We start from the raw sequence: 27356 nt of genomic DNA, 5'->3' as shown, positions 1-27356 counted from the left end.
GTGTGTGTGTGCGTGCGTGTGTGTTTTATTTTAATTATTGGGTAATTAAGCACACCCTTTCAAGAGAACAATTAAAAATATTATGTATTGAAACATCTGAGAGTGTAAGAATGAATGGATTGAAGTCAAACCCAAGCTACAAATGTTCTATTCAATATAATAAATGAAATAAATCACACATCACATCTAATCCTTTTGAATCAGACAGCAGTTCCAGGTCTGATATAAGGACTTACTTCCACCTGGACATGCGTTTTAAAAATTACAATTCTCACACAAACTACCTTTTTAAATAAGCTGTTCAGTTTGTTGATATATTGATACTTTTACACACTCACATTCACAACGGTTAAATGTTTCCATAAAAATGAACATTAGAATATGGTATGCCTTGTATAAAAATTGAATAAACACATGCAATAAAACATGCTTGCAAAAATACAAACTAAACGGTCGCGGTTATTTAGATTTATAACCGTGATAGTCACATCTTTTTATTTTGAAAGTCTCAACAGGAAATCAAAGCAGCTCCTGGATGAGCCTTGACAGCGATGTAAGTCACATGGTGTTCTTAACGGAGAGCTGATGGAGCCAGATGAAAGAGGCAGGAGGCGAGCCCCTCCGCTTGCGCGTCAGCATCCCCTCAAATAGAAATCCGCTGCTGTCACTTCAGCCCTGCTCGCATAGAGACTGACGGCTGCAAACGACAATTAAAGGCTGAGCCCCTCTGGGTATGCAACGTTTTATTATTTTATTGAATTTAAAAAAAAAAAAAATTTTAAACGTGATGCCAGAGGAGGAGAGTAAAGGGAGGCTGTGAGGAGCGTTACGGAGAATGGTAGTGAGGATCAAGGCGCGCTGTCCCAGGAGAACTCATCCGAAGAGCTGTCCGTGAGAGACCGGGATGCTCCTCTAACACCACCCGGGGCGGGTGAGTAGCCCATAGCGCATCTCTTAATATCAGAGTTAACACCAGAGTTTAAGGGTTCTCATTTCCTCTAATCGCTCGACATTACTTCCAACTACATCGATTCCACCTGTCTGATCAATCCTTGATATGCTTTTTTTTCCCCTCTTTTTTTTATTTATTTTTTATGTACACGCAATCGGTAGATCAACCGCGAGTAAAAGAGGCTGCTAACTGGAAGAAATAGTGCGCTCAGCCCGTGCGCACGCCGGTACCTCACCGTGGTGCGCGCACACATCCTCGGGGCTGAACGCCATGCAGTGCGCTTCAGCGGGGGGATTGCGGGGTCCGTCGTGTCTCTTTAAAGTTTTGATTAGAGTGAACATGTGTTCCACACAGCGGCCTCAGTGGCTAATTAATACAGCCTTTGTACGGGGGCTTCTCCTATCACAGACGCTCATCATTAATCCAATGATGGCCCGGAGGGCGTGGGTTGGTGTCCGCGCTGATAAGAGGAAGCCACCAGTCCTGCTCTCCACACTTGGGCTGATTAATTATGGACTCTGGCTGTGATGCCCGTAGAAATGATGCTCACATCTTAAAGAGTCATAGCAGTTCATGTAAATTTTTTTTTTTACCATTTTATATGTGACAGTTTGGACTATTACCCCAAAATCCACCCAAATGACCAACACTGGGTTTAAATTTAGGTCGTCCTTCTGTCCTGATGTTGATCTGGATGATTTTCTTATTTCTGGTGAAAATCATACAATGCACACTGTTTTGCTAAATATGTAGGTGTGGGTGTGAGAAGAACTTCCACATGAGCCCCAGTGCATGCAGATGAATAAAAATCCACTTACTATGCTGCAAGGGTCTCCGTCTGCTGTGTAGATGTGTGTGTGTGTGTGTGTGTAGCTCACCTCATTACACTCATTGTGTTGACTTAAGCAGTAGGGTCACCCCTGAGGCCCATTCACCTGCCTTATTGAGGAGCGATGCCCAGAATTACACCACACACCGAGGTGGGAGAGGCTTTTCAGCTTACATGATCAAGTTCAGCACCGGTACTCCAGACTGAAGCGTCATGTATTAATCTGATGCGCCGTAAATATTCTGGCTGAACTGGATTAGGCTGTTCCCCAATCCTCACAAATGTGTTTTGACGAGAGGTGCTTAACTCTTTTATCTTGTCTTTAAAAAAAAAAAAAAAAATTGTGAAAGAGCTACAGGTTCTGTTTGACTCCTGAGAAATTATGTTTGCAACCTGCCCACCCACACATTGCACTCGATTTCTCCACAAAGTGACAAAACTAAACCATCTCCACTTTACAGCTGCATATTTACAGAGAATTTCTGATATTAGACATCAAGCAAAATCAAACTGAAAAACCTGGGGGATGAGAAACTACTTTTTTAAGATGGAGTCGGGCCTTCAGTTGAGGGTGATAGAACAGGTCGTTATATTTCACCAGGCAAAGTACAAATGCTGATGCACTCAAGGTGACGAGCCACGAGTGCTCCTTCCTTCCTTCCTTCCTCCTCGTCTTACTCAGCTTCCATCCCTATGTTCTTTACAACGTTTCATCCTACAGAAATACTCTTCATGTGTGCATCTTTGCTGCCGTGTGTTTTCCACATTTTCGTTCCCAAGCTGTCTGCTGGGCTCCTTAATCGCTGTGATGCTGTTAACTAGCTAACAACTAATACTGATTAGATTTATTTCATTTGGGGATATCAAAGTAAAAATGGCTGAATAAAAGTGCATGCCACACTTTTCAGTTTTTTGGGGGGGTATTTTAATTCAATTTCTATAGAAGTTTGGAATCAGACAAAAAAACCCAAGCTTTTCCTTGAATGTGATAAACCAAAAACTGAGTGATAATAGTTCAACTCGTTACAGTCGCTACACATCTGAGCCCTGACCAACGCCAGATTCTATGTCTGTTAAAAATGGACCGACCTGCAAAGCCAACAACTTCTGTGCACCTGTGACTCAGAGCAGGCGACCTCTCAGACGAGATCTGAAAAACTTTCTGGAAAAATAAAATTCCTAATTCATTCATTATCTTTCTCTATCAGCCTTAAGCTGTTCAGGTTTGTGGGCAGCTGGAGCTTATCTCAGCAGACAATGCATTGCAAGGTGAACGTAGAGATGTTGCTAAACCTCAATTAAGAGTGACTAATTAGCGCAGCACGCTTGTTTAAAACTGCGGAAGGAGCCGGAGAAAAGCCAAGCAGACACAGAGATAACACACAAACTCCGCACAGAAAGGCTCCAGCTGCAAGCGAAATCATACTCTGTTAATTCTCCTTTCAAGGCTAAAGGGATAGTTCAGATATTTTGAAATGTGGTTCTCTGGAGTAATTATCTGTTTTGGCTCCCTTATTTGTTGCAGACAGACGTCATGTTGCTCTGAGTTTGCATGAAAATGAAAACCTGTTCATTTGTGTTGCATGTGAGAAACACATGCAGCTGTGTGCAGGGGTCAAAGTTGAACAAATCCCAACTTTGAGATACACGACCAGTCAACATAAAATATATCTACCAAACTGCTCTTGACCAAGCAGGAAGCAGCAACTAAGTGTAAAAATGAAGCTCCTTCTTATTACAAATTGTAAGACGAGACAAATGCATTTTCATAACATAACATAAATAAATCATAGCCTTTATACACTACTGTTATTCTCATCTGCTCCATGAAACTATGCTGGAGAAATCAAGGTTCACCGAGTCCTGCATCAAGTTCAGCAGGGCATGCTGCTTTGGGTGTGAAAGCTACGTAGCAACTAACCAAACAGGCCACACTTTAACTGTTAGCAAAGCTACATTTATCTGAGGGATATAATGTTATACTAGCAAATATCAATTGTCCACACTTGCATTGCAAACAGTTTCTAGGTTGATGCCGTTGGAGGTCGACACACTCAGCTGTATCAATCTGGAACTTGTCAGTCTGCTTTTTGGTAGCCGAGAGTAAGAAAACCTTTTAAATTTCTCATCAAGCTGTAATTTGTGCAACTGAATCAAAAATCAAATTGAAAATCGTCTTTACAGGATCTACAATTGGTCAACCATAATCTCCGCAATCTCCACAGTTCAGATGAGGGAAAAAAAAGTAAAGCGTAAAATATGCTAATATAACATTGTATCCCATATATGTAAACAGTTTGAGTTTCAGTTGCTATAAATAGCTAAAATAACTCAAAACAGGGGAACCTTTCAAACTAAATGTTAGCCTTTCTTCTCTCTGAGGATTTCTTCTCTTTTCTTCTAACACACAGATATAATACTAGGTTACTGCACAATATCACTTCAAAGCATGAAATCTATTCTTTTAAATAAATCAGTCTTTTTTTTATGTTAAGACAGCTCAACTCAGTAGGATGGACTATTCCTGGTTGCCACATTGCTTGTTGTGGCCACATTATAATTAACGTCTGTCAACATCACATGGTTGATCTGAAAGTCTGTCAACTTTGCAGTAGTCACTGTGTAAAACACTTGCAAAACCGAGTCAGGAAGTGTTTTGTATTTTATTTTTAAGCTTATGACTCTCATTAAGACAGTAACAGCTTTGTTTTGGTTTGTTCTTCCTAGGTGGTCCACAGCCCTGAAATGTGAAATGACAAAGGAACTGGTTCATTTCTGTTACCGTTTTGAAAGATATGTATGTGTTTCTAGTTGTTCCTAAATGTGCCAAGATGAATAAACTTCTTTTAAATGTAAATGTTGCTTGAAAGTCTGTTGGCTTTCCCAAAAACGTGGTGAGCCAATCAGAAACTGAGAATGCACCTTTCATTTCAAGGAAGCGCTCTCCTACACTCCGATAATCCCCTCACGGTGCACAATCATCTTTTTGTCTCACATCATACTCATTTCTAATGCAGCCAAAACACTATTGTAGCCTTCTGCTCACACTTCTGTTGCATACAGATTGCCAGTTTCATTCACTCTCACATGTTATTCTTCTTTAAATAATATATCATCCCCAAATTGTCATCGGGCTGCCAAACAGAGAAGAGTAAAGTGCACGTTGAGCACATTGAGGGTTTTGAAAATGTCAGCAATTGTCCGTGGCCTTTGGTTCTCTGTAAAAGGTGCAAAATTGTGATGTGAGCTTCACAGATCACAGAGCAAATGGTCCATGAATCCTTGCAGCGTGCACGTGCACATGCTTGTGTACGCGTCAGCTGTCTGTTTGTGAACGTGTGATAGCGCAGAGACCACAGGGCGATGTAAATTGGCCAGTCAGCCGGACAGATGTGCCCTGGCCCGGGCTTGGGAGTGCTGGGCTTCGAACTGGCCTGCCATCCAGAATTAGTGCCGTGGATCTGTTAACAAGGGGCTAAAGACTGAAAAACTCAGTTTTGTTAAAATACTCTCTGGTCTTTATTTTTGTGTACCAATCAACAAGAAAGAGGAAACACTGAAACATAAAAAATAAAGGATTATTCTTGTTTCTCCAACATGCGAAAATGTAAAAAAAAAAAAATTCTAGTTTTTCACTCTGACAGCTGTTGAGCTTTGAATGCTTCTTTCTAATTGCCGGGTTCTGTGTCGGTTCACACTATCTGTCTCGATCTGAGCTAAATACATTTCAGGCTCAGAGTGGCAATCGGTTGCCATAAAAGCAGTAGCACTGTAATTCATAACTATTGATTGGTGTCTGAGCAGCGTTTCAGCAAAACGACTCTGAACACAACTCCATACAGAAGCGAGTGGAGTAAATAAAGTAAAGTGGTGGCGATGATTTACATAGTTATGCTGTTATCTCCTCCACCCCTTTTTCTTAATTTGGGATGCACTCGTGGTGCAGGGACATTAAATAATTCTTCCTCTGAACATTGCTGTTGTACTTAAGGTAGCACAGATGCTGCTGCACATCTTCTGCTGCCTGTAACGGGGACTCAGAGCTGAAACTATTGAAGCATAACCCGGCTACTGGTATTTAAACCCTACTAGCTTTAAAAACATAGGCAACTTTTGAGCATTAAGCAGTGGCTTTGCATTTAGGCAGAAAAGGTATAGCCGTATTTACACATTTTTTAAAAATATATTCCTATGATTGGGGTGTAACATACTGACGAGATTTCAGAAAGTGAGTTAAAGATCAGCTGGAATTTTGAAGACATTTCTCAAATGTGCTCAAGTTTTTTCCCAAAATGCTGCAGGTTTAGGCTAACACTTTCAATTAAATATCCAGAAAATTTGATCACTTTAATTCTCAATTTGAAGTTTTGCTCTACAGGGCAGCTCAAGGAATAGTTCAGAAAGTTCTGTTAGCATTTTGTTGAAAATTTAATTTGTATCACTGATAGCTTGTATGTCAACATGAAACTAAACATACATATAGCATTTTCTTTGGAAATAGAGGCCAAAACCCAGAGTGGAGGCTTGATATGTCAAAAAAGTCAAACTGAAAAAAGCATTTTTTTTTTTTCCTCTTAGTGGGCTGGATCTTGATTATCATTTCTGACGTTTGTTTAGTTCTGCGGGATGTAGTGTGCAAAGTCTCTATTTTAAGCCAATCTATTTTGCACATATAAGCCTTAGGATATTTGACTTGCCTTGACCTCGGCACTGTGAATCCATGGCACTCTGTTCACGTCACTCTTGGTTTCGTAGCAGAATTTGCTCCATTCAGCATTCGGAGCATGCTAGAAAAAGGTTCACAGCCACAGCTCAGCGAGTGGGGAAGAATGTTTTCAGCCATTTCTTACTCATACTCAAAGTTTGTCACTCACTGTGGGTGGAGAAGTGTTTTCCCCCAAAACAGTTTAATCTGCACAATCAGAGCAAACCTTCGGGATCTCATTAGCAGGGATGGGATGTTCCTCTCAATTGCTGCTTCTTTTTTTATCCTTTATGTCACATCCGCATTCTCCTCATAAAGGCAAAAAAAAAAAAAAAAAAGTTGCACGCTCTCTTTTGTTTCAAGACAAGGAAGCATGTTACAAAACCAGTCTAAAGCACTCATTTAAGAGTCAAAACTTATTGCCATTGTGTTTCAGCATATTCCATCCATCCATTACCTAAACACGCTTATCCTTGCAGGGCAGGCATTGGGTGAGAAGCATGGTACACCCTGGAAGGGTCACCTGTCCATTGCAGTGTTTTAGCATTATTTTACACTTTAAAACGTTTAGAAAGAAAGCAATACACATAGCCTTAACAAATACCTCAACAGTGGCTTTCACAACTTTTTTTGACCCTGTAGAATACGGCAAAATGCTTCAAATCTTTTTATATTTAATTCGACATATAACCCGTTCAATTCAGGAGAAAAAAATAAAGAAATCTGTCCGAAGGACACAAACACAAAAAAACTGCAACAACCTGGTTGCATAACAGGGCAGACTCTTGTACTAATACTTTGTTGAACCTTTTCATTCAATTTTAGCATTCAGTCTTCTTCGGTTGGTCTCCATCAGCATCCCACATCTGCACTTATTTGTGATCCCGCAGACATGTTGTCGTATTTAGCCCTGGACTACGGCTATTCCACTCCCAAACTTAAGTTTCCCTCTTATTTTTCTGTGGATTTGGACACATTTGTCCACAAAGTTTAGGGGTATTGTAGCCAGACAGGCATGTTTTTTTTGGTGAACAACAAAAGCCTTCTGTCTTATAGCCCTACTCCTCAGCTTAGTCATATAGCAAATACAACTGGTTTTCAGTACATGTAGAACAGAACAAGTACCTTGTCCCTACAGGTCCTTCAGTGTTGCTGTCAGTCTACTCAACAAGTTTCTTTTTGGGCTCATCAATAATTTTGGATAAACATTCATAATTTGTGATGCTCCTGCTGTCCTGTCCATCACTCTTTCAGTATACTCAGGAGAATGGGAAAGAAATGGGGGCAGTGTTGTCTCATCAGACCAGGTAGCCTCTAGTAGCTGTTCTGTTGTAATAGTGGTAAGAAGTGTGATCTTTTGTCGAGTAAAGATTGCTCAACAAAAGGTCTTTGCAAAAGTACATCCGCTAACTCCCTGTCTGCCTCGCTGTACGACAGAACAGAGTAATAACCAGGCACTGCTGCTGAAATGAAAGAAAAATTAAGCTTCTGAATTGCTGTAAATTACGGCAATCAGAGACAAAGAGATGAGATGAAAAATGTTATAATTTATTGGTCATAATCAGGAATCAAGATGAGTAAACAGAGGAGTTATCAAAACAAAAATGTTGTAGTCGTCCTAAAATAGCATGGGATGATTTACATGAGTCAGCTGGACACCATGCCCATGTCTGCTCATACTATGTATCATTAGTTTAATTTGCTTGATTTTAATGTTATATTGCCTGAAAGAACAGTGGATCATTGATTTTGAACATCACCAAGCTTTGCTTAGATAAAGGTCTAAATCTACAAAAAAAATAAATCACTAATGTTCTATTTTCTAAACTTAAACATCTTGAGAATGTTGACTTAGTCCATGTACATACATTATCTAGAGAGTAACAATTGGTAATGTTCAATTTATTGTTTTATGAAGACTGGATCCAGTATGTTAAATGTAGACTTCCTGCCATGTAGCTTATTGACGGGTTGTAGGTTTTCAAAATAAAAGCTAGTGGCCAGAAGCATTTGCCAGTAGTTGAATAAAGAAAGTTAAAGTGTTACTCTGTTGGTTATAAAGCAGCTGTGAAATATTCAGCAAACTAAAACTACATTTCTCCAATATTGATGCATGCGTTATCGTTTTTGTTTTGTTTAATGTTCTCCAAGGTGCCTGGTGGGTAATTTGCATGTGTGTTTGATTGGCTAATTTAGGATTACTTTATAGGATTTAAGACATGCTGACAAATTAGTATTGCGTCATACTGTTGGTTTATGTTTCTGCACATTTCTGAGCGTTTTGTGACTGTTTGAATGCATAAACTTTTCTTTCTGTTGGAGGCACAGAAGCTGGCTGTCCAGTTCACCTTTCCAACCTTAACTGTTTTATCGATTCCTCCGACAGTCACACAGGTGTTGCTGATGCAGGATCAGCTTCTGCACTCAAAGATGACAGTGGAGCAGTCATGCTGAATGCTCCCTTTATTTATTCATTATAACGCGGCTCGCTGCTATGCTCTGCACTCTCAGAGGACTCGTCTCACCTGTTTCACCTCATGAGGTGTCTGGGACGGTGAGGCGTTTGGTATCAGATCTGTCTTGGGTTTATTTGATCAAAGAGCGCTCGCCAAAAAGCCTCAGCCTCAGCTTGAGCTCGCCATGAATGAGAGAAGCCGTGGGGACAGAGAAACTTAGAGGAAGAATGGAGGGTGGAGTCCAGGGCTCGGGGGATGACGGCAAGGCAGATCCCGTATTGATTGGTTTAGTAAGAGAATCCTCAGGCTTTTAGTGGTACTCCTTAATAAGAGGAGCTTGTGGAAAGAGAGATCACATCATCTGAACTCCACTCCAGAGGCTGTCTTCAGCTTTAAAAATAATTTACCGCGGTAACAAAACAAAAACAGAAAGGTCAATTCAATTCACTACATGCGATTGGAAGTGTAGTAGAGAGAAAATGTTTTGCCATTTCTTCTTTGAAAAGCTGCTCAAATTCAATGAGATCCGCAGAAGAACAGGAATGATCAAGTCTTGACGGATTCTCAACTGAATTCAGGTTTAGACTTTGTCTGTTTCATTTTGAACTAAGGAATGTTTTTTGACATTACTTTCCTCCTGGAAATTTCTTCACCTCAGTTTCAAGACTTCTGCAGCCTCTGGCAGATTTTCTACCTGGACTGCTCTGTGTTTAGCTCTGTTCATTTTCTTGGCAAAATCTTCCCCGTCCTGCTACAGTAAGACACCCCCACAGCACGATGCTGTCACCACCGTGTCTAACCCTGGGAATGGTGTGTTCATTGCAGCGTGACGCACAAAAGGTTTTACACTGAACCCAATAACTTTCATTTCAAGATTTTTATTTGTAAAAAAATATATATTGAAAACAATTTATTATTTTTCTGTTACTTTACAAACATGCGCCATTTTGGGTAGGTCTGTCACATAAACATTAAAATAAAATATACTGAACTTTGTAGCTGTAATGTGATAAAAGTTTCCATGTAGTGAACATTTTGTGCAAGGCACTAAAATCATCACCAATCTTCTCCACATCTTGCAGCTGGTTTTTTGTGTGTGCTGTGGTTTGTTTGCACTGACGTATAGTTTCCTCTTTTTTCACTCCGTCTCTCCTTCTGCACCCATGCTCTCCGTGTATCTTTGTGTTAAGTCAAGAGCCTGGTGTCAGAGAAACCCTGAGCTATTTTAGGAGGCAGCTGAATGTATTGAGCGAGAAAGCGAGGTGACACAACCGGAGTTGAGATTGCTCGGTGTCTGAAAACCTTGAAAATGTCTTGCTTTAGAGCCGTGCAACTCCCCCCCCAACCCCACTCAACACCTTGCAGGTTGCTCGAAGCCACCATCAGATAATAGCTGTGGAAGCAAGCTGCACATCAAAAGCCTGAAGATAGCAACCATTTCACAGACAACTGCTTTTCCACATTGCATTGTGGAACACTGTATGTGGTTTATTGATATTTTGTTGCGTCCCATACACTATTGTGCATATTTATGTTATCATATATCTATACCTATACTACACATATGTGGATAGTTGATTGTGTAAAAAAAAAAAACAACCTGAAGAACATGCAGCATATTTTATTTGTCTATTTTTGTACAAAAATATCAGTGATAGCAGCTATTTTTAGGGCTATTTTTGATTATTTAATTTTATTCTGTATGTATTCACCTCTACATGAAAGAACTGCAGTCCCAAGCGATTTCTGTCTTTTTTCTCTTCTCGCACACTTTTCTTCTTTTCATGTGCTCTCATGAAAGGAGATTGGTGTTTTTGTGAGAAAAAAAAATTATCACATTTTGCCCCTGATTTGATGGACAATCTGCACACCTCTGTCTCCGCTGAACAGATTCACAACAGATTTGTGTATAAATGCACTGGTTGTTTATTTATTTATTTTTTAACAGTATGTGCTTGCACTTGTTTAATGAAATCATCATTCCCAAACAGACACTCGGCCTTCTTTCGCTCCTCTGATCAATAGCAAACTGAATCTGTCATTATGGTCACTGTCATGAAATCTTTGCAAACCCAATTAACCAAATTGTGCACTAACTAAATCAGCAGCGCCCTCTTGACCTTTCTAAACCCAACTTGCACTGGAAAACATGTAGCTCATCAAACCAGCAGAGCCAGCAGGTCAGAGTCTGGAACCGCTACTCATTTCATTAACTTCTTCTATAGTGAACACCGATGTCTCTAAAATATTATATGTGATGTCGTGTTTTCACAATCTAGCCACACAGGATGTCATTTTTATTGGTTCTAATGTTGTGAGTGCTTAAAATAAGTCAGGGAGCAAAAACAGAAGCCCTTAGAATGGTTTTGTGTGGCCCTCAATCATAATTTTAAAGAAAATTACAGAAATTTGGTTAGTCAACTCAGGCAGTGTACACACACACACACACACACACACACACACACACACACACACACACACACACACACACACACACACACACACACACGTATTACACATGTTGGGATGAAATTGTCACTAATGTTAACCCTTTCAAAAAAGATATTAGGAAATTAAAATCTTCTGAAGATGTAAATGTAAGTTATTAATATTTTATTTATTTTTTGCTTTTTATTGAAATTGAGTTAGTAGAGCTTCCATTCGAGTTCAGATACAAAACAAAAAACAACCAACTCTTTGGACCAGGAGTCAGTTCATGTTCATGTGGTTCAGGTGACATTTTCACTGACAAATTAAAATCTTCTTAAGGTGGAAAATAGAGATGCATATAGTACTGATATTTTATTCACATTTTTTGGCTTTAATTTGATACCATAGTAAGTCGGACCATCCAGCGACTTCTACTCAAAATCAAACTTGGGTACTTTGATTTATTATAACTGAATATAGAGACTAAAGTTTTTTTTTCCACACACAAACAACAGAACAATCCATCCCCAAATTAGGAAACAGTTTGCCTTTTCTTTTAATAAGACAATGAGACAATTTTGTCTCCAGTCTACAATAATTTACAGATACTTTTAGGCGTTAACACCTATGTTAGATGGTTGAGAAATGAAAGAAATAAAAGGATCTGAAAGTAATCATGTTTGCATTTTTAATTATGAAAGAAATTATTTTGGTGGACATGCACTTTCAAACTTGGCAAAACGTTTATACACTTCTGCTTTAGCACCTTGGACTCGCACTGCATTAGCATGAAAAGATTTGTATGAGTACGCTTAAACACTGCATGCTGTCAATTTGTACACAGATTGTGCAAGTTGCTTTGTGGACCATCAGGGTGCTGGTACACCTGGCAACTATGCAACTTTATGTTGTGGTGCCTGTATATATATATATATATATATATATATATATATATATATATATATATATATATATATAAACTCCACCTTTCTTTCTGTGTTGCCACTGTATATGACTGACAAAAAATTATATCAACAAAAAGCAGATGTTAATGATACTGGAGCTCTGCTTGCCTTTCAGTCCATATGAAATTAAGGATATTCCTATTTTTGCTTGGTGACTGTGATCAAGAAGTCACTCATTGCATTTTCTCATTGACATACAAGCAGAAAACCTAAATTGCTGTAACAAGAATATTTCATTCTCAATATTACATTACTTGACAAAGACAACTGACATGGCATAATGATATCCCAACTAACATTTGTGGTTACAGCTTTAAGGAGCTGCAGGTGATGTTGTTTTTTTTTTTACTGTAGCAACAAGCACTTCAGCATGATGAGATTTATTATCTGTGACTTTTCTGCTGTTTCTGAGCTTGTGAGTGGATGAGAATGCGTAGTAACTTGGCAGCAGCTGTGCGGGAGTGGAGGTGTATGGTAGGTGGCCTTGGACAAGAAGTGTAAAGAAAGACAGGGTGACTCACCAAGAGAGGAGCCTTCAGAGTCCATTGACAAGCAGCCCACAGAGCTTTCTCCATCTGTGCTGTTGTGTAGGATAGTCAGAGAGGCAGGAGAGTGATGGGGAAACATGTATGTAGGTTAACGTTTCAGAATTCACCAGGGGTAATGGTTTTTCCATAAGCTGCCATTGTCGAGGCTGACCTGGCTTTTAAGACTGAATCAAATCGATGGCTTCTCCGTCTTCGACTGGGGAGGAGCAGCGGAGGCTCTCTGTGTCTGCAGAGCCACGATAACGTTGCTCAATGGGCACTAACCACCTTTCAAATGGAAATGGAGCATCCAGTGAAATTAGACACAGCCATCTGGATGATACTAAGAACAAGGCGGAGAATGGAAGATGGTAGTGTTGCAGTTGAGGGTGTGTCACGCTTTGAGACTTTGTTGTGTCAGAGCTCAGTTTCCGCTGAACATTTGAAGTCTGTTTTGCTTTGACTAGAGTTTGTTAAAATGTGCAACACAGTGCCTTCATAGCACAACCATAAATTTATATTGAGACGCGAATGTGATAAAATACAGACTTTTCAAAATTTGTTACAAATAAAAATCTGAAAAATGTGGAAAGCACTGATATTTAGTTTCTTTATCTCTGATACCTGATAATACTTTACCACAAACCGTGAATTGGACATGCTACCCATGTGGAAGAAGATGCCATGATCAGATAAGAACGAAACTGAACTTTTGGCCTACAAACAACACATGTGGCAGAAAATTAAGACTGCAGGAAAATAGTCAGAACTGATGATAAGAATAATGGAGTTAAATACCGGACAAAATCTGTTAGAGGCTTTTTTGCTTGAGACTGTGGTAGAGGTTCACATTCTTGTTGGACCCTAAACATCCAGGCAAGACTTTAAAAATGATTTAGCTCAAAGCATGTACACATATTGGAATGGCCCAGTCAAAGTCCTTATATAAACCCAAGAATCTATGGCAAGACTTAAAGTACTGTTCACAGACACTCATCATCCATTCGGACGAAATTGAGCTATTTTGCTAAACAAAAGTGCAAAGATTTTTAGTCTATTTGTACAAAGCCGGTAGATATGTACCCGCGGAGATTTGCAGCTGTAATTGCTGCCAACGGTGGTTAATACAAAATATCATCTCAAGAGGGCTGAATATATATTCTGCACATATAAAAATAAGTACAGGACACATTTTTAATTAAAAATACATTCAAATACATTAAAGTTTCTCATCATACGATGACTTAATTTGAAAAAATAATAATCATAATCATTGAATACTTTTGCAAGTCAGTTTAGCACAAGTTGCGCTTCATTTATAGAGCCATTTCAGAATGGATGCATGCTTGCAAGTGCAGAGAGTGACTCACCCTAAACCACGGGGGTGTGTTCAGCAGACAGGGTGCTGACTTACAGTACACACTCATCACAGTGCCAGCTTGTTCTTCCCATGTCCCCCCCCTCTCTCCTCATAAGTCAACATCCATCTCTCTCTCTGTCCCTCATTATGCTGCTTGCAAACACACGTGCGGTCAGTCAAATTTCAGCCGAGGGGGGTGGGTTTGTAATTTGCTGACACAGAAAGCGAGAGGTATGATCATGTTGAGCACCGGCTCGATCTTCTAAGAGCCCGCAGGGAATCGTTCAAAATAAATCACTCACAGATACTGCTGGCCCTAAAGATTAAAGTGCATACGTGTGTGGCATCTCTGTGAATTAAGTCCGTCTGCGTGTGTGTTGGATGTTTTTATACAGTAAATGCCTTAACCTAAAGTCCCAATGTTTGTGAGCTTTGCATACTGTGAAAGCGATGCAAACAGCCTCTGGGTCAGTGCTACTGCCGTAAACGGTTGCATGGAGGTGTCTACACATGCACAGGCACCAATTGGCTCACAAAAGTTGTCCTCGGGGAAATAAGGGAAGCAGCACTTTGAGAGATACACAACCACTGTATTAGAGTTTTATGTTGGTATAGTATGTGCATTATTTTGTGTTCTTTTGTTATTGAGAGAATGCAGGGAGTGCTTAAATTATGCAGACGGTATTGTGTGTGAATTTATTTTGTCTGTGCATAATCCGGTCTCTACTGTTTGTTTGGGTTTGCATGTACAATATGCATGTGCATATGTTGACATAAAGTGTCTGCCTAAAGGCCATGTTTATGCAGTGTGTTTTCTGAGAACTTTTTTTTTTTAGCTCCATATGGTGTCAGAGGTGATAAATTAGCTCCAGGGGCAGCACTGAGCAGCTGTGAACGTCGGCCTTTACACTCCACGGTCCAACGGTCTGTGGCTAAGTGAGTGCTAATAAACCCGACATTCGGTTTGCTGTACTGATGCGAGGATAATGCCACACATCTTACTGCCTCAGCCATTGTCTTTTATGTATTGAATTTCTCTTGTTGTGGAAACTATAGAGTTGGTTTGGGTTACATGGTGGCACACTTCCTTTCTGGTGTAAATTTAATCCAGGGGATGCATGGAGTTTGCATGTTTTCCCCATGCTTATGTATATTTCCCCAAGGTGCCGTTTCTTCATCTTGCCTTCCAAAAAATGTGGTTGTTTTTGTTACTGTGTTCCCCTGTGCAACCCTGCAAAACCAGGCAGCCATAGAAAATGATTGAATTGATAGTGGTGTTGCTGTTTCATTAGTTTTAGGATTGGTTGAACCTGTATTGAAACAACTGAAATGCTTGAGGATAACCCCAGTTGTGTCATCGCTTTAGTCAATAAAAGTGCATTAATCAACATTTAGGCTCGACCTAGGCCTTTTAAAGACAAGAAGACTCTGTGTCCCAGCCTCTGAACTGGGACACAGAGTTCTTCTACAATTATAACATTATATATTTTCATTTTTAAGTAAAGTAAAGGTCCAAATCATTAACCTGATTTGGACCTACAACACTGTGAAAAAAATGCCCTCTTACAGATTTCTTTCTTCTACTTTAGCCTGTATTACATTTGTCCAAAAGGCATGTTAATGGTAAATGCCCTGTCCTTGTATAGCGCTTTGTCAATTCCAGAGAACCCTAAAGCGCTTTATGCTATATTCAGTCATTCACCTATTCACACACCCATTCACACAGTGATTCTGACAAGCTACTAAATTGTAGCCACAGCTGCCCTGGCAGTCTAACAAAACCGATGATCCCCAAAAATATTCTGTGGACTATTGATGGAATTGAAGGACCCTCTCTTAAATAAGTTCCGTATTAAACTGCCTAAGTTTTATGCAGCCAAGCAATGATCATGAATCACAACACCAAGTTAAATATGAATGGTTAAAAAAGGTTTCAAGTGACATATAGTCAAAGTCTGGACCCAATCCATTTAAGATGCTGTGACATGTGGTGAAGTGGTTTCAAGCTTAACTTTGTACAGTTAAGTTTATCTTTGTAAACTTAACTTTAGAAAGATAAAGTTAAGTTTCTTTAAAAACAAAAAAAGGAAAATACGACTGCCAAAACTTCAGTAATGACAGTAAATGTATAAATTCACAGAAGGACATATATTACTTGCGCCATGTGATACTAGCAGCTGTTCAGCTCATCTGTGCTTGTGTTTTATGGGTTCTGACTTAGACTCCATTCTAATATTTGGAAAATAAACTTAACCAAACAGCAATTAGGGCACGCACCTGAGAGATTTTCCGATGCGCATCAATAAAATACTGAGGGAATTCACAGCATCTATCATGGTACCAATGATGCCAACCTTCAGATAACTGCTTGAGCCAGAATGATCATATGGCGTTAATATCAGTATCAAAAAATTATTCTTCAAGACTCCACAAGGTGTCTATAAAACCTTCCCATGCATAAAGATTTAACTCTATCGAATTTAGTTTTTTTTTTTTCTTGTAATGTAAAAAGTCTTTTTCTTTGTAACTGTTGATTGAGCTCAAGAGGATTGGAAGTTGTGCAGATGGCTTTGAGAGAAGATAAGGGAACTAATTCCTCGCCTTCTCTCCTCGGGCTCTTTGATCCTCACCTCCCGCTTCATATCCCTTTGATTGCCATGTTTATGACAGCTCCTTCTTCCTTTCCTCCCCTTCCTTCTTTGCGTTCTGTGTGGCATTGGCGCGTCAGCAGTTCGAAGTGAGCTGCTCTCTCCAACGCACAAACACAGAGTCAGCCGTACATACTCAGAGCAAGACACACCCCGCCTCCATTCTTACAGAGGTAAAGCGAGTGCGCCAGCATTCGTGATGAATAATTGAGTTATCTGGCTCCATGCAGAAATAGCAATCTCTCACATAAGTGTGAAAACATTACTTGCCACCAGAGACCTGGGAACTGGTGCTGCCACGTGGGTCTACACGTGTACAATGCGTGTGATCCCGTCTGCATGACATTTGTAAGGAATTGTTCCTATGAATGTGAACATTTTGAAGAGGCGGGATTCTATATCCATCAGCTTCATGACGTAATCATCCACCTGTCATAAGTTGGAGCTGTTATTCGTGTCATGGAGAAGATTTTGAACTATATAGAAAAAGAGAAAATTGTGTGACGAAAACTTTTTGAACATACGAGTTAGTTTATACATTGTAATCATTTAATGGAATCACCACAATTCATGTACCGGTATTTAGAATGTGATGCATAACATCTAATTCAATTTAAAAAAAATAATTCAAAAACTAAACGACCAATAATGCCCACAGTACCTAGATAAAAAGACGGATTGGTTAAAAAAAAAGTGATCTAAGAAATCTAGTTGACTTCATCCAATCATTGACATAGCAACAATCTTTCAGCTGCGAGAAACGATTTTGACTTTGGCCTGACCATGTAGGAAATGTGGTGAAAATGGTAGAAAGCTGTCAACTTTCAGCACCAAGAGCAGAAAAAGAATAGGTGGTCTGTGCTCTGGAAGGCTGCAGCAATCCCAGCCACACAGCCCCTCCCCCAAACGCCCAAATCCTCATGCCGCCTCCACAGGCCCCCTGACTAAACTTGCCGTTTTACATTTTCATGACATCCTTCTCTCAGCTTGAAATGGAGTCCCACATCGCCTCATCACCAACCCTTCAACTTACTCTCCCTTGGCCTAGCCTTCGAGGTCATGAGGGTCAGCACTCCCAAGGATGCAGCCTCTGAACTGGGACACAGAGTTCTTCTACAATTATAACATTATATATTTTCATTTTTAAGTAAAGTAAAAATTTATTGAAGTGATATATCGTAAGTTGTTTGCACACCAAGGTATTAATGGACATAGTTAAAGCATTTTTGACAAATTCACCTTTAATGCTAAATAAGCTACAGTGTCAATGCAACACAGAGTTTGATTGTTGCGACAACGTCGTTGCATCTTTAATTCTAGCTGTTTAAATAATCATCTCTATCATTTAGGTTAGATAGAGCCTAGGCATCCCATCTGTCTTGGAGGGGACTGACCTGATGTTGATCAGCTCCGAGGCCTGCCATATACTCTGCGTGTTAGCAGCTCCCAGGAGCTCTCTGAAGCGATCCGACTGGTGACACAACAAAGCTGAGGGAGTGGAATCACAGGAAACTGACAAATAAGGCCAAATCTGACAGGCGAATCCTCCGAGCAACTCCGGAGTCTGACAGATCCTTCAGCAGAGCAGCCAACGCCCCTTGCAGCAGCAGCAGCAGTAGCAGAGGCATTCATTACCACGGTTTCATAACGCTACAGTAGAAATGATAGTGTTGATGAGAAAGGCGCGGAATGGTGATGATTATGTCACAGATTTGAGATAAAGTAGTTTGAAGTCAGTGTGCAGGTGGGGTTTAGTGGTGGTGGTTGGTGTCCACAGCAATAATAATGAAAACTGGTATTTAGTGAGGTGCAGCAGCAACAAGGGGCTGCGGGGAGGGGGTGGGGTTAAACCAACCAGCTGTTAGGTCTAAAAGCTCCGAGCCTCATTGTGGGGAGACGGTGGCAGATTAAACGGCAATCCTGCTGATCCAGCCCACACATATACTCTCCCCACTGCCACACACACGCACACAAACACACGAAAGAGGAGGTGTTGCTACGAGTGCTCAACTTATTTTTAGCTCTGCCGTAATGTTTTTAAGAGATCTAGTCCAAGTGTGTGACAGACCACTGCCATAATAGGTAACAGACCAGGACGGGCTGGATGGGACAGATGCTGGACGTTAGTGGGGTTAAATCTGGGGCAGGCCGCCCCAGCGCGGACGGCTTCAGCAGCTGCTGATGTAGTGGGGGTCGAGTGGGAGAGATGCAGGGACGAAAGTGATGTAATGCTGACTTTGGAGATAGCTGTCAAGAACAAAAAAAATGTTGGTGTTGGGATGTAGTTCTAAAAGCGCACTGCCCTGTGTTTGGCAGATTAAGAATGGGTCAGCATACATACTTCAGCTTTATTCTCCTGGACTCTCCTTTCCTTTGAAATCATTCATTAATCTGCTCTATGGAGACACATTTAGACCAACCCGGGAATATCATTACATGGAAAAACATCCCTGGATCATTTGAAATCCTGTTTAAATGTTTCGCTACATTGCAACTTTAAGTCAGCCATTCCTGCTTCTGCTATTCACCCTCACTCATACTTTTGTTCTGGTCTTCCCACTCTCCCTCATTCTCTCTCATTCCTTTTCTCCCCTGACGTTCTTGCTGTGACTTCTGGTTCTGCCGTCTGCCTGTCTCCCTCTCGTTTCTCTTTTTTTTTTTTGGTGCCAAATGGGGGATTGGGAGGGCTCCTCCAAATTGGCACACAGATGAATAATGCATCTGAAGCAAAAGCAGAGAGCTGGGGTTGGGTACAGCTATCTTGTCAGACTCTTTTCCAGTGTGTTACAGTTAGGTAGGGAGTTCATCCGATACTTCAGTGGAGGAAAACTGTCTTCCTTTATATTGCTTTCCATTCACATTTAATTTTGTAACTGAATGTTTAATTGCATCCATTATGCAGTAAGAAGACTTGACACCTGCTATGAAAAATTTGGGGTGATTTCTTGGCATGTTCTTGACAAGACCCCGTGTTTTTCTCAACAACATACATGCATAATGCATGCTTTCGTTTGATTCTGTGTGACTGCATGCATGAGTTTGTATTTTGCCCGACATTCCCAAACTGGAGAGTCGAAAAGCTAACCGCACTCGCGAGCATAAACTCACAGTAGAAGCATCATTAAAGTAATGAGCAGGAAGTTAGCACTGAAGTCTACCATAAACAGAGAGGAAGAGCGGCATCAAGGGAGAGAGACAGAGAAAGGAAGAATTCCTAATCCCATAAGGATAAATCTTAATCCTGAATGTTGCTTCTGACTCATTCTGGTTAATTAAGTCGAGTCAAGTGAGAGGAAAATGGGGTCTTGCGTTCTCTAAGTCTGTAGGATCAGCACAATACTCTATGTGGAGCTTATGAGGTCTCTCATTGGAAGTGTCCTCTGTGCTCTCCAAAAGCAAAGATGGAACAAATTGTATCCTGGCTGTTTTCATAAAGCTCACTCCAAGCAGCTTTTATTTTACAGGAATTTCACTCTGGCTCCCCATCAGGTCTCATATTTACATACACATCACTAGCTCGTACTCTCATTCAGTGTTGGGTTGCAGGCTGTGTATGCTAACAGTTTCATTTATCACACTTTATCATTTAGCCCCCATTTATGGTAGATGTTATTGCTCTGCACATCCGGCACTCAGCAGTTAAAACATGCACACACACGCGCGCGCACAGACAAACACACACGCGGCCTGAAACTCAGAGAAAACAAAGAAATCTGTTGAGCAACCGATGGGAATTTTCTTTTGTTGTATTATGGTGGAAAGATTTCGCCATGCGACAAAAGGATGAGGCAAACAACTGAAATGTCAAGATCCTGTGTAACTCTAAAAATAAAAGACCTAAGGGCTGCCATTTGAGTACATCTTAGCCACGCTGTAGTGCATGAACAGAGGAAACAAACATTTTTCTGCACCCAGCAGCAGCATCTGAAGTAGAGCTGCCAACAGTTCTCTCCTAAAAATAGAAGAAAGTGTATTTTGAAAATGTTTATCTACTTAACATTTAGTGCCCTTAAGAATATAAATACATATGTTTCCAGCATGTCATAATGACATATAAATGTGTAAGACGAGTATTTTCAAAGAACAAGCAACCTAACATGTTCCACAGCATTATGCAATTCATAGTAAAACTCTCATTATGCAATACAAAGTCTTCTTTTCTCTTATTCTACTTATTAATTTATAAGATGCTAACAATGTAATAAAAATGTTGTAAAAAAGATTTTTTCACACACAAAAAAATGTATGTGTTCAAGATAAGTACAAAAGAAACAACAATTTATAAACGATAACAAGTGCTAACAAATGAATGCAAGGCTTCATTGGTCTCCGGTTTAACAGTAGGAGATTCTTCATATGACAACTCTTTGAAAGGACTTTATTCTTTGGGAACGCTATGATAAAGAAATCATAGGCTTTTAAAATATATACTGGAAACCAACCTAAACAGTAACCTTCGTCGTTTTTTTCTAGAACAATCTTTGGAAAAGAGATGAAACACTAGAGTAAAAATAGAAATGTATGCTTGTTATTAAGAGGTAACCCTTTATTTGATACATCAATACTTACTCATTAAGAGACGGATACTGCCTAAGGCTTTTAGCAGATTCCAAATCATATTTGTTCTGCCTATGAGATAGAGCTTTAGTGCGGGACAAATAGTTCCGCAGGTTAAGTTCATTGGATGTGACCGCTGGTAGCAGGTCATTTAGGGGAAGGCAATAAATTACAATCTGAATTTCCAAGTGTCTGCACAAAGTTTTTCTATCCCATGTGTAGATGTCTGAGGGTTAGAGATAGGGGCCTGGAGCTGATAGCAGAAATGTCACAGGGTTAAGCTGCAGCCCATCTTACCTCAGGTTTTCTCCTTTTCTAACTCCCCTACTCCTCCATTTCATCTTGTTATGCTGTGGACACAATGGGATTTCTTGTTCCCTCTCATGTGCTGATGAACTTGAACATTTTATATTTTATAAAATACCCCCCCGCCCCCCCACCACAATTCCCCTCTGTCAACCTTTTATTTTTGCCCAACACGGATTATGTGCACATCGCTGACTGTTAGCGTGATTGATTGACTCAGAAGCGGAGCGTAAAGAGGGCAACTGTTTTACAGGTTGATTTTACTCACAGATCAGTGGCATCGAGGTGATGTGTGCAAATTTTTCACACAGGCAGGTCAGAGCTGTTGGCCTTTTAATGGCTTCTTGGCACGATGGGCACAGGCAGTACACAAACTCCTCTGTAGCCGGAGTGAAATTCACTTAAATGGACTTTTAATGTGATGACAGAAACTGAGCTCAGAATGGTTTCAGCCAGGTCAAAGTCTGTTTACAATTATGAAAATTGCAGAGATGCAGGCTTTTTAATCCAGCGTGAACCCAAAGGAACAATGTTTGCCGTTGGTTTTTAAATGATGAGTGAAGGCAGCTGAGAGAATCAGGAGACAATGATGAGTAAAATGACAAAACTAATGAAAGGAAAAGAAGAAAAGCAGGTGAAGCTACATTTGAATTTCATGGCAACTTACATATCATAATTTATCTATCAAGACAAATGAAAATTTGAGTAAATAGGCCAAACTGCTAATGGTTCCACATTCCACAGTGATACATTTTCTGTGCATAGTTCAGAATAAGCCTCAATATATCAGTTAAAGAAGCTGACTTCTCAGACTGCTCTATCAGAAACATTAATCAGAACACTGATTGGAAAAGAAAAACTAGATAGATGCATAACTGCAGCAATGTGAGTCTTGAAAAGAAGGAGATCATGAGAGGTTCAATAGACGCTTACAGCTGGAGGCAGTGTTTCAAGCAGAAACGAGCTACAACTGAGGCATTTATTGTTTAAGCAACTTCTGAACCAGAATATCAAAAGTTGTGAAAACTCTACAGAGCCACTGCGGAGTATTGTCAAAAGAAAAATGAGCAATCAATCCAACTACTCAAACAAGCTGAAGGTCACACTACTAACGCACTAATTTATTCAAAAGGGGCCCCTCATAAGTATTAAGTGCATATACTGTACAATGAGTAGATATGCTTCTTTTTTTTAAAGAAACTGTTATTGAAGTGTTATGTTAAATTTTGATTTGCATTACAAGGAAGTAAGCCATAATCATCATCAAAATTAACAGAAATAAATGTTTGAAATATACAACTCCTTGATGATAAATTTCTATAACAAATGAGTAGCAGTAGTAATACACAATAATATTCAAATATGCTGAAGTTCTGCTGTACATGCACTTTATTTCGGGCTCTGGGATTACCTGAGGGAATTAGATCCAACTAAATAATGAAGGTTGTCATATAATGTGACCACACTAGGAGGTGAGATAAAAGGATCATTTCCCGTACTTCATGAAAACACATGATTGTAAATGCTATAAATAGATTTCTGAGAAGCAGATGTGTGCGTTGTTGTTATATGAATGTATTGTTACTTGCTCTATAGCGAAACTACATGCCTGTCTTAATGCAGATTTTACTAACCCAGAAAGCTATCTTACCTCAGTGAAAAAAATATTTCATGAGGTTTTGAGATATCATCTTTGAATGTTTTTAGATGAATGTAAAAATTTATTCCACTGGCTCTAAATAGTGTCTTAATGTTGTGGTTGGGAGATTTGTTTCAGGGACTAATTAATTTAGTTTTGCCTTCATTATATAGTCAGCATTGAAAATAATACCGCAAACAAATACCAGCAAGTTTACAGCAAAACCTAGAAAGAAATGTGTTCATAACTGCAGAAAATAGTTCAAATAAAATCAGGATAAATGCATATCTATGCTTAATTACTGCATTTTAGTTTGTCAGGATCTTCTAGCTTCACCAGTGAATGGAAACAGTAGTATTTAGCATTAGATCTTAACATGAGAATGGTGTTCTCTTTTACCTGAAACCATGTAGCTACACTTCCTGAACCTAACCATAAGATTGAGTTGCTTAAGTGAAACCAAACTTTGCAAACCTAAAGTTTACAGTGTGCCAGGAAGATAAACAGCAAAGAAGAAAAATAACAGAAACCCGAACTGTTCACAAGTTACATCAATCCAAGTTTGTTGGTCAACTCTATGAAACTCTACTCATCAAAATAACCATCATACCTTTTTTTCCTTTGCTTCTCAGATTCCTGGAACATAGTCATGTTGAGCATGTGTCAGGAATGGAAATTTTTTTGTATCTTGGTTAGCTTGGCAAAAAATGCAAGGGGTATATTTAATTGAATAAGGATGAACAACATAAACCTCTGAAGAGCAATGTGTTGAAAACACATTTGAAAAAAAATAAACAAAGGCAGTACGATGCACTTGCACATCTGCTCGTTCTTTCTATATTTTCAAGGACAAATAACAATTCTAAATATTCTTCACGTTTGATTTTCCAATTAAAACAATTACAAAAGTGTTGAGAGTCTTACTGAAGCCAAATAAACCTTCTCATATTTCATTCTGATCCCTTGTCATAAACTCTACAAAAATGTTGTTTTCTCTAGTATACAAACAGATTTTGGCATTTTCTAATTAACAGAAAATGCCAAAAGCTATTACCCAATAGCTTTGTCAATTGGGTAATAGACTTGCATATCATCATTTATCTATCAAGACAAATGGAAATATGAGTAAATAGGCTAAACTGCTAATGGTAGCAGGTCTATTGGGTAATAGACAGAGCTATTTCCCAATAATGACAGCAAATCATCTGAATATTATGTTGTCAGTGGGTTTACTGAAAACCCCTGTGGTTGATTTAGGTTCTGCCTCAAGTTGAAGTAAATACAATGGCATTATTAAAAAAAGATAAACAGATCAATATTCAAGAGAAAATGTAAAAGAGAGGTTAAACGGTTCAATTTAAATTAACACACTTCTTTTAATCACTTGTTGACATTCAGGTGCTATAATATGTCGTAATACACAGGTGTTAAAAAGGTAAGAAAGCTGCTATAACAGCTAGCTTACTGACTTGCTAGGCTAACTACGTTGACAGTTGTCAGCGTAGCAGGTGACGTGATACAGACAGACAAGATGTGACAACTGCCAGTGGAGTCTTTCTTTAACTGTGATCACCACACTTAAAAAAAAAAAAATTCTTGTTGGGGAAAACCCAGACTTCTTAAATCAGCAAAATAATGTACAGATTGGCAAGTCGAGCACACAAAAGTAGGCTGTGGTTTTAATATAACGGCTGTGCAAAATGTAGCGGCATTGCTTGCTGGCTAACAATATGGCTGTGACTGACGTAAAAATTACAGCTAGAACACACGCATCAGAGATTGGTTATCAAGTTTATTAGGGGTTTTAATAACATAACTGTCTTTTACAAAGTTCCTTGATAGGGACAATACATTGGATCAGTTTGGGACACCCTGACTTCCAACGTGTTTACTGACTATCTTCTGACCACGATGTGCACCAGTACAGACTGTCTGATGTGAATTTCAGCATTTCAAAGACTGTTTCTTCTCCCAACATTGCCAAGTAGATGTGTGTGTGTGTGCACCAGATAAGCCAGATTTGCCTCCACAACATAGTTTTCTTTACATCTGTTTCCAAATTTGAGAAAACCTCCCGATGATTTTCCCAGAATTCCATTTTGCGAAGCTTGTCGATCATAAATCAGGAAAGAGAGAGGAGAGCCTTCTAGCGAGCAAAATCAGTTCTAAGAGTTCATAAATTTTGCATGACTTTAGGGAAACACCTGTAAAAAGCTTAAGTTAACCTTAACAGGCTTTTGTACTCACCACTGTGCAGAGCTGCCTACTTTGTGCTTTCTTTTTCTTTTGGCTAGACCTGAAGTCACCGCTGTTTTATGCTTTGCCTTTCCAGTAATTGCCTTTCTGAAATAGGAAGCTGAGCCAACGAATTCCTGACAATTGAAAGTTCTCATGGAAACACAATGTAAATACAAAAGTTAATGTCATCCTAGAAACGCAGCTTAATCAGGTTAGTCCTATTTTTAAACCTTTAAAAAAAATGTCCCACTTTGATAGGAGTCCTGCTCACTGCCAGTGTGGTACTTCATAATTAAAAAACTGTTTAGGGAACTGCTGTTTAATCAACAGTTCTCTTACATTCGCACATCATGTATGTCTTTGCTTTTTGAATAATTTTAGCAGACTATGTATATTTTTTGGTGTCTTTACAGTTTTTCTCTGTTGCTTTGGTACATTTCTGAAATCATACTCAACAAAACAGTAAGTGCATTTCTCAAAACAATTTGTACAAATACCAAAGCACCATGGACTGATTATATGCAAACTCCAGTCTGTAATAGCCATTGTTTTCACAGAATAACAATATTTTATGTAAAAAAAAAAAAAACTAACTACAAAACTGACAAAAGTGTAATGCTCCTTTAATGCTGTATCTCTTTACCAAGGTTCACACAGACAGCCATTGCTTACTCAACAAATGTGATAAGAATATGGTTTATCTGGCTTTTGCAACCTATCTAGAAATTTCTATTTTACTAATAAAGACACCAAAACAATGTATTTTGTGAGAGAACCATTTCAAAAAAGTCCAAAACACAATAAGTTCAAAGTGAATTCAATAGTCATTCAGCTTTTTCTCAGCTAGCTCAACACACGTATAAAGTCCACCAGCATTAGCATTAATTAGCCTCGAGAAATTTGTCCCGTTTTATACACAACACTAATCACAAACTGCTTAATGTGACTATCGATTCGATAACCTCTTCAACACTTGAAGGTAACCAATATACATTAACATACATTTTTACTGACCTGTGATAAGATGAGATACACACGTTAAGCTTTCTTTAGCATCTAACAGGAAGGTTTATTCTTCTTCTGTGTGCCCAACCTTCTCTATGTTACAGGCGCCCTCTAGCGGTTGTATGTGGAATCACACTGAATAAACGAAATAGAGTGAGAAATTAAGGATCGAAAAAGAAAAATAACATTGAGATGGATTTTTTATATTTTGTGTTTTAATTTACTTATAACTTGTTTTAAGTTATAAGTATACAAAAGTATACAAGAAAGTATACAAAAATAATGCATAAAGACCTGTAGAAATTGCAGTGCAATCTTCCTACACTTCTTAACATTCCTGGTTGTTAGGCTACAATTTTCATCCACATGACAATGGATATTTTTTCTTGCAGTGTAGTGTGGAAAGAATCTCTTAGAATGTGTTATCCAGCCTCTTCAGGCATCTGCTGTGAAGTTATCACATGCTCCATGGCAGCCAGAAGGGTCATCTGTGTGTATGGCTGGCAGTCACATATTTTCTATCTCCAGTCCATGCTAAGAAAAAATCCTCAATGGGGTTAAGAAATGAGGACTAGGATGAGAAGAACTTCATCAGCATCTTGTTGTGGGTCACAAACCGATGATGGCATATACATGTTCTCAGCCTCTTCTGCCTACTCTTGTGTTTTACCTCCTAACTCCTCTGTCACAGCTTAGCTCCTCTTCCTTTTCTCTTTGGCTGTTGACACTATCCGAATAC

General features: G+C 39.3%; 1 protein-coding gene across 3 annotated transcripts in view; it reads left to right on the top strand.

The window, feature by feature from the left end:
• Positions 1–527: 527 nt before the first annotated feature.
• The window catches only part of LOC103467936 (uncharacterized), a 53201-nt gene continuing 26372 nt past the window's right edge, over positions 528–27356 (top strand). The window contains exon 1 of one of the 3 annotated variants that reach the window (XM_081609079.1): positions 528–931. The gene's annotated coding sequence lies outside the window, so the exon portion shown is untranslated. The remainder of the gene's footprint in view (positions 932–27356) is intronic. The other 2 variants (XM_017305929.2, XM_008414699.3) reach the window with 2 other exon arrangements.

This window comes from Poecilia reticulata, chromosome 7, assembly GCF_904066995.2.
Source record: "Poecilia reticulata chromosome 7, P_reticulata-male-v2, whole genome shotgun sequence".
Lineage (NCBI taxonomy): Eukaryota > Metazoa > Chordata > Actinopteri > Cyprinodontiformes > Poeciliidae > Poecilia > Poecilia reticulata.
Note: the sequence above shows the minus strand (reverse complement) of the source record. Positions and strands in the feature narration are given on the sequence as shown.